Here is a 9,452-nt window from a genome sequence, read left to right on the forward strand (position 1 = left end):
TAAGCCCCTTTCAGTATCAGTAAAGGTTGGGTCTTAGCGCAACTCAGTATCAGTACCAGTATGCACAAGGGCCTTAGCCCATCACAGTATTAGTAAGAGATATATAGTATTCAATAACCAAGTCCTACCCAACCAGCCTCTACACACCATCTCTGTCCAACCCTACACTCCATGTGGGGATTAAATCAACCCATCCATCCCTACACTTCAAGTAGTACCTGCCAGTATATTAGGCTTAAAAGCCTTTCAGTACGCTTTCTCCAAATAAAATCAACCCAACCCCATGTAATGCAATATACAATACATGACACGCTATCTCATGATAACGGTACATATAATCAATAAATGTATACATGCATACTATTATCATACTCAATATATATATCCGTCCATCAATCAGTCAGTTCACACAATTAGGGGTCTAAGTAATGCTTACCGACAGTAGGTTCACAATCGACTTGGGCGACCCGTGCAACCCTAGCAATCAGTTCACTGAAAATGGGCTCACACGCCCGTGTGGCCCACACATCCCAAATTTTCCTTGGCCATGTGGATCACACGGCCTGACCCAGAATCCCACATGTACGTGTGGACTACCTATGTAGGCCTACATGCCCGTGTGGCCCACACGACCCAATTCAGTCCAGTCCGTGTGTCGCACTTGGCCTACCTGGCCATCACATGGCCATGTCATGTACGCACGGCCTGGCCTCATCGAACACACGCTTGTGTTAGGGCACATGGCCTACCACATGGGCGACCACACACCCGTGTGGAATTGACAGTGGGGTTTTCAGCTTTCGTCGAAACCTCATTTTCTGTACAATCGAGTACATACCTAGTACTGTTTCATGAAAAATCACTCCCAAGCAACTCAACACCTAAAATCAAAACCACAAACCTCCCAAGATCAGTCATAATTCTCGATTACCGAAATCACGAAACTGACAATATTTTCAATTGAATGTTTAACACTTACCCAACAACCCCGAACGATTCTGTCACGACTATGAACGAGGAGAGGCCCTGTCTTCTTGATTCGGTATTGCAAAGATAGATAATGAGTCTCCAAATAACAATTGAAAGACAAAATTACAAAAAAAACCTTTACCTCCACTTACCGAACAACTAATCAGACGGTACGCTAAAAGGAGACAATTGAAACGAAAATCCAAAATGAAAAGAAAAAAGGAAGGCAAAATTTCAGCAGAAGGGAGGAGAGTAGGAAAGCAGTCAAAATGAAAATTGAGAGAAAAAATTTGAAAAGAGAGAAAACTAAGATGTGATATAAAATCCCTTGATTTTCTCCCATTATCCCCTCCATCAAAACCAGTTCAAAATTCCAATTTCAATCGAACTCATCTACTCGCCACACGTCCCATTGAAAAAGAACTCCTTTGCTTGCGTAGGGATTCGAACACAAGACCTCCATCCCTCTAGCACTCCGCTTATCCACCAGACCAGTAGGCCTATTCTGATGTAAACTTACAAACAATTACTTAAAGGCCTACTAGCCAGAAATAGGGGTTAAGTCAGAAAAATACTAAAATTTGCCAAATGCAAAGCTTGAACTTGGGACCTCTCACGCACACCCAGAACACTTAACCACTGAATCAGATACACATTTGTGTCAATTAATTACCAAAAGTAGAAACATAAAATTTGGGGCGTTACAACTCTACCCTAAAAAAAATTTCGGCCTTGGAATTTACCTGATTAGAACAAATGAGGATACTACTAACGCATGAAATCCTTAAGCTCCCATGTGGCCTCCTCAGTGCTATGATTCCGCCACAGTACTTTCACTAATAGGATAAACTTCTTTTGAAGAAATTTTATATCGCGATCCAAAATCTAAACCGGCTCCTACTCGAAGCTCAAATATGGCTTAACCTTACTCTCCTCAACAAGGACAATGTGAATAGGATCAGAGCAGTAGTGCATCAACATGGAGGCGTAGAACACATTAGGAATTTGGTCCAACTATGGAGGTAGCTCCAACTGATAAGCAGACGGTCCTGCTCATTTCAGAATACGGTAAGGCCCAATAAACCTAGGGCTCAACTTGCCCTTATGACCAAACCTCAAAATCTTCTTCCATGGCGAGACCTTGAGAAACACAAAGTCCCCCACAGAATACTCAATTTTGCATCTTTTTAGATCTGCATAAGATTTCTGTCTGTCCGATGCCGCTTTCAGTGGATCCCGAATTAATCTGACCTTATCTTCAGTCTCAGAAACCAACTCAGGACCCAATACACGTCGTTCACCAAATTCAGTCCAACATGGTGGTGTACGACACATACGGCCATACAGAGCCTTGTAAGGTGCCTTCTGGATGGTAGACTAAAAACTTTTGTTGTAGGCGAACTCGGCTAACGGCAGATAATCCTCCTAACTGCCTCTAAAATCAATAACACAACTCCTCAACATATTCTCCAGTATTTGAACCACCCTTCCCATTGACCATCGGTCTGAGGATGGAACGTAGTACTGAAGTCCAACCTTGAACTCAGAGCCTCCTGTAAATTTTTCCAAAATCGAGACGTGAAGCGAGGATCCCTATAAAAAATAATCGAAATTGGTACCCCATGCAGTCTCACTATTTCAGAAATATATAGCTTCACCAACTTCTGAAGAGAATAGTCGGTCCTAATCGGAATGAAGTGTGCAAACTTGGTCAATCAATCCACGATGACCCACATTAAATCCTTCTTAGTGGATGTTAAAAGCAACCCACTAACGAAATCCATCGTTACTCTCTCCTATTTCCATAACAGAATCTTAACCTGCTGTAGCAAACCCGAAGGCAATTGATGCTCAGCCTTAACCTCCTAGCATGTTAGACATTTAGCCATAGAATCAGTAACTTCCAGCTTCAATCCTGACCACCAATACAACTCTCGAAGATCTCGGTACATCTTATTCCTACAAGGGTGCATAGAATAAGGGCTACTATGCGCCTCTCTCAGTATAGAATGTCTCAAATCAGAATCATTTGGCACACATATCCAACCTCGAAAACACAACACACCCTCAAAGTTCAACCCAAAGTCCGAAGTGCTACCACCCCCAATCTGTCAGAGCCGAAGACCCAAAGACTCATCCTCTAGCTGTTTACCCTTAATTTGCTCGATCCAAGTTGGTTTAACTTGCAGCTTAGCCAACAAATACCCATCGTTGAACAAGCTAAGTCAAGAGAACATCGCTCTCAGATCTGTAATCGCCCTACTACTCAGTGCATCGGCCGCCACATTAGCCTTACCAGGATGGTACTCAACAGTATAGTCATAGTCCTTAAGTAGCTCAATCCATCTACGCTGCCTAGGATTCAACTCCTTCTAAGTTAGGAGGTACTTAAGGCTTTTGTGATCAGTGTAGATAATGTACTTCTCACGTATAGATAGTGCCTCCAGATTTTCAAAGCAAAAACTACGGTGGCCAATTCCAAATCATACGTCGGGTAGTTTGCCTCATGCGCCTTAAGCTGACGAGACGTATATGATACTACCTTACCCTTTTACATCAACACACATCCCAAACTAACATGTGATGCATCACTATAAACCATGAACTCCTTCCTAGGTTCAGGCTATATCAGAACAAGAGCCTCAGTTAGTACATTCTTGAGCTTTTCGAAGCTCTTTTGCTGCGCATTAGACCAGAAAAATGGTACACCATTACGTAGTAGCTTAGTTAAGGGTGTTGTAATCAATGAGAAGCCTTCCACAATTCGTCGATAATGACCTGCCAGCCCCAAAAAGCTGCAGATCTCAAACACATTTTTAGGTTGCTTCCAATCCAATACTGCTTTAATCTTTCGAGGATCGACTCAAATCCCTTCAGTAGATACCACATGACGTATAAATGTTACTTCACGTAACTAGAACTCGCACTTGCTAAACTTAGCATAAAGCTACTTTTCCCTCAAAGTCTGCCACTCTGAGGTGCTCGTCATGCTCATCCTCAGTCCTTGAATAAACCAGTATGTCATCGATGAACACTACTACAAACCAATCTAGGTAGGGCTGGAACACTTTGTTCATCAGATCCATGAAAGCTTTCGGTGCATTAGTCGGTCCAAATGGCTTCACTAGGAACTCATAGTGACCATAACGAGTCCTAAATGCTGTCTTTTGCACATCAGCCTCCTTAACCCTCAACTGATGATACCCAGAACGCAAGTCAATCTTAGAGAACCCAGACGCCTTTCGAAACTGGTCAAACAGATTATCGATATGGTCAGCTTATTTAGTTGCTGGTAGTCAATACACATCCTTATGGATTCATCCTTTTTGTTAACATAGAGTATTAGTGCTCCCAACGGAGACACACTAGGGCAGATGAACCTACGATCCAACAACTCCTAAATCTGAGACTTAAGCTCCGTAAGCTCCGTAAGCTCCACCGGAGCTGTACTAAGGAAAGGCTCAAGCCTAAACTCCACTTCTCGATTGGAGGTAAACCTAGTAACTCCTTAGGAAAAATGTTTGGAAAATCCCTTATAGTGCAGATATCCTTCACAGTAGAGTCTCCATAAATAGAACCACTAATATAGGCCAAGTATGCCTCACATCCCTTGCGAACTAGTTTTTCAGTCACCAGTGCAGAGATCACATTAGTCAAATAATTCTAACATTCTCCAATCACGACTACCTCAACATCCTCCTCAGTTCTCAAGACAACCCTCTTAGTTGCATATTTTAAGCTTATATGGTCCTTGACCAACCAGTCCATCCCCAAAATTAGATCAAACTCGCCAAATGGAAGATCCATCAAGTCGGCCAGAAATACCGTCCCTTGAACCTCTAAAGGCACATTCCTATACAATTTGCTAACTCTAACAGATTGCCTTAGCGGGCTCAGCACATTCATCTCACTAGAAGTACTCTCAACCAGAATCCCCAGATTTTTGGAAACATAACAGACAACATAGGAATACGTAGATCCTATATCTATCAATGCAGTGTAAGGTACATCATAAATAAGAAACATATCCGTGATGACGTGCAGAGCATCTCTGTCCTTTCGGCGACGTGCAGTGTAAACAAGAGCATGCTATCTCACCTCAGTCTGTCTAGCACCTTTGCCCTGTGCTTTCTGACCACGACCTATGCCGTTACCACCTCTAGCCTGACTACGGCCCCTAGGTGGCTGCTGAACTACCCTATGTAGCTGTGAAGTACCAGTACCCAGAGCTTGCATTTGATAGGCCCTCAGCAGATACTCCTGAATGCTGTGCTCTAGTGACTACACCTCAAACACACCCCAGTCCTCTTTTAGCACTTGTCTTGATGGCGTCTACCACAATCGACACATGTTGCATTCCAGTAATAGTAATAGTAGGACCAGCTCTAACTGGCCAATCAGCTCTGGCCTTTTTCTTAGGCTTCTACATAGTACTTGAGGGCTCCAAATCTATCTTGTTCTTACCTCTTTCTCTTTCACGATTTTGGTGCTCAGCGCACTTAACCTCCTTGGCGATCTTCGTCTTCTCAACCAATGAAGAAAAATCACGCTCCCTCTGTAGAGCTATCAGGACTCTCAAATTATCCCTTAAGCCTTCCTCAAAGCGGACACATCACTCATACTTAGTCACCACCATACCTCACGCATAGCGGTTCAGTCGTAGAAATTCAGCCTCATACTCAGCCACAGATCGATCTCCCTGTGTAAAGTTCAGGAACTCCCTCCTATGGACATCCACATAGCTCCCTTGGAAGGCAGTTTTAAAGAACTCCTAGGTCCTTATCCCGCAGTAATAAGACTGCACTCTTTAATTCCTACTCGGGGGTACAATCTAGATCCTCCATGATCCTCTCCGTGGCCTCAATCCAGTATTTGGTCACATTAGGGGTGACCCAGTGACACTCTTGAAGAGCTCAGCTCTATTGGACCGGAGTTGTTCCGTAACTGACCCTCAGCCCCTAGATTCAGTATTAGGCCCAGGGACCCTCTCCAATATCCTTAACATAGGATAATACATCATCCCCAGCCATGCAATTTTGAAACACAATCTCAGTAGCAGGTGGCATTGGCACCTCACTCATCTCCAAATTCAGTATACGGCCCAGGAAAGAGGGCTCAACTCAAACCCCTCTACAGCCTCTACCTCGACCTCTAGTACCTAGTCCGTGGATACATCGTGCGCTCATGTCTAATCAGATTTATCTGTATTACAAATTTTCTGAATCAGTTACAGTTTCAATATTTATTAACAGATGTTTTATGTAAAGAAATATCATAAGTTCAGAGTTTGTTTTCGTTTGTCGCAATCTCTAGTAGTTACTATAGTTTTAGTTTAACTACAGTTTCTAGTATTACTAACTAGAGTTTTGTCATAGTTTACTAGCTACAGTAGTTTCAGTATATGATAACATTTTCAGCGTAAACAAAAATCAGTTCTAAAATATTTACAGGATCGGCACCGAAGACTCGGTGTACCACATACTCAGTCAAATCATTTCAAATCATTTGAAAATCAATTCTCAAAACAAGGTTTAAAACCCAAAATCCACAGCCAAGTTTTGTAATATGGCTCTGATACCACTAAATGTAAGACCCCAAACTTGGCCCAGACGTTATGGTCGAATCTGGCAATGTCACATGATAGGGTGCTTGAAAATTAAGTTTCTACGGTAACTTTATTTCCGTTTAATTACTTTTCTTATCTCTAAATAATTCCAAAATTCTTACTCGTTTAATCAATTGTTTTAAACATCATTCGTTGCAGAAGCTTTTAAAATCGTTTTCAGTAAATCGTGTGTTTAGAGAAATTTTACCTTTGCGAAAATCGAGTTTTCCTACGTCTAGCAGTTATAAATCTATAAAAATAAATAAAAATCAAATTTAAGCAAAAGTCTCAAAAAGTCCCCAAATTACATCCAAATAAACCACGGTAACTAAAACCATAAACCATAAATTATAAATCGTAAAAGTCCAAAAAATTGTGGTCACCATCGCGTCCTCCGCCGCACTAATCTGGCTAGGTCTAGGGAGTACCTGCGCACATTAAACAGAGAGGGGTGAGTTTACGTAAACTCAGTGTGTACTCGATTTTACAGAAAATGAGGTTTCACTGTCGACACCACACGGGCGTGTGGTCGCCTGTGTGGTAGGCCCTGTGCCTTAACACTGGTGTGTGTTTGACGAGGCCAGGCTATACACGCATGACAATGCCGTGTGATGGCCAGACAGGTCATGTGCAACATACGAACTGGATTAAATTAGACTGTGTAGGCCCACATGGGTAGTCCACATAGGAGTATGAGATTCTGGGCTAGGCCGTGTGATCTAAACGGCCAAGACAAATTTAGGCCGTGTAGGCCACACGGGCGTGTGGGCCAACACGGGCAGGCCACATGGACGTGTGAACCCATTTTCACTGAATTGATTACTAGGGTTGCACGGGTCGCCCAAGTTTACTGTGAACCTACTGTAGGGTCAGTAAGCATTACTTAGACCCCTAATTGTGTGAACTGACTGATTGATGGATGGATATATATATTGAGTATGATGATAGTATGCATGTATGCATTTACTGATTATATGTATCGTTATCATGAGATAGCATGTCAAGTATTATATATTGCATTGTATGGGGTTAGGTTGATTTTATTTGGAGGAAGTGTACTGAAAGGCTCTTAGTCCTAATATACTAGTAGCTCAGCTGCAAACTACTGTTTTGTGCCGCATCTGGTACTACCTGGAGGGTAGGGATGGGTGGGTTGATTTAACCCCACATGGAGTGTAGGGTTGGACGGAGATGGTGTGTAGAGGTTGGTTGGGTAGGACTTGGTTACTGAATACTGTATATCTGTTTCTGATACTGTGATGGGCTAAGGCCCTTGTGCATACTGATACTGATACTAGGTGGGGCTAAGGCCCAATCGTTACTGATACTGAAACGGGCTTAGGCCCAAGACTGTTTTTGACTGTGCTCTGTGTTTACTGCTATTTATTTTCTGTGGGATTGCACACTGAGTTTACTTAAATTCACCCCTCTCTGTTTAATGTGCACAGGTAATCCTTAGACTTAGCTGGATCGGTGCGGCGAAGGACTCGATGGTGACCACAATTTTTGGACTTTTACAATTTATAATTTATGGTTGTAGTTATCGTGGTTTATTTGGATGTAATTTGGGGACTTTTTGGGACTTTTGCTTAAATTTAGTTTTTATTTATTGTTATGGATTTAAAACTGCTAGACGTAGGAAAAATCGATTTTCGTAAAGGCAAAGTTTTGTCTAAACACACGATTTACTTAAAAATGGTTTTAAAAGCTTCCACAACGAATGATGTTTAAAATAATCGATTAAACGAGTAAAGATTTAAGAATTAATAAGAGATAAGAAAAGTAATTAAACGAAAATGGAGTTACTGTAGAAACTTAGATTTCAAACACCCTATCATGTGACATTGCCAGATTCGGCCATAACGTCTGGGCCGGGTTTGGGGTGTTACATAAGTTGTATAAAAGTTAAAATAGGAGGGGTAAATTTTTAATTTTATTATAATGTTACATAAGTTGTATGAAGCTTTGGACTAGACTTTAACTTTGTATGGCAACCATAGTTGTTGAGGTAAGTTTGTATGAATTATAATCTTATTAATGATAAATTGATTAATTATCTGTTATATTATGTTAGCATAAACTGACTTGATTATATGATTACATCGATGTTTTGGTTAATTTTCGGATAAATGATCATGTTTGAACCTTAAGAATTCTTAGGACACGAATGACATGTCATTAGGGATTTCACGTTTTGGGTGCTGGTCTTAAATGTCCTGCTAATGGATGAGGTCCTGCATTTGTTACGGATTCTCCACAACTCATGCGAGCAGCAACGTGGAGCTAATATTTCTACCCAAGTCTCATGTGAGCAGGCCCATTTCATAGCTTATGAGAGCATTAATGAAATGGAAAGCTTATGGTTAAATGGAAAGGCATACTATGTGTGAGCATGCCCAAGTATCCAATGCAATTCTAGATGGTTCAATGGGTAAGTAAAGGTAATTGGCAAGGCATATGTTCAAATGGATAATTGTTCATAAACTTATGAAAGGTAAACATGGATGAATGCAAATGAATTGAAGGAAACTAAGTGATTATGTGATGAATGTTATGTTCATGAAGATTTATTTGTGAAATGGTTGATTTTCTAAATACATTATACATGAGCCTACTAATTTGTGAGTTTGGTGATGCTTATAGGATTATATTAAGCTTATGAGTACGGTAAAGATTTTATACACATTTTATAAATTGAGCTTAAGAATGGTAAGTTATGTTTGAGTTATATGAGCTTACTAAGCATTAGTTGCTTATGTCATTATTTTCCGTTGTTTTATAGATTAACAGAAGCTCGATTAGTTAGAAGCTTGTTCGAGATCTATCACACTATCTAGCAACCATTTTGGTAGTTCTTGTGTTATTTTGGCCAAGGTTA

Source organism: Gossypium arboreum, chromosome 4 (assembly GCF_025698485.1).
Source record: "Gossypium arboreum isolate Shixiya-1 chromosome 4, ASM2569848v2, whole genome shotgun sequence".
NCBI classification, from domain to species: Eukaryota; Viridiplantae; Streptophyta; class Magnoliopsida; order Malvales; family Malvaceae; genus Gossypium; species Gossypium arboreum.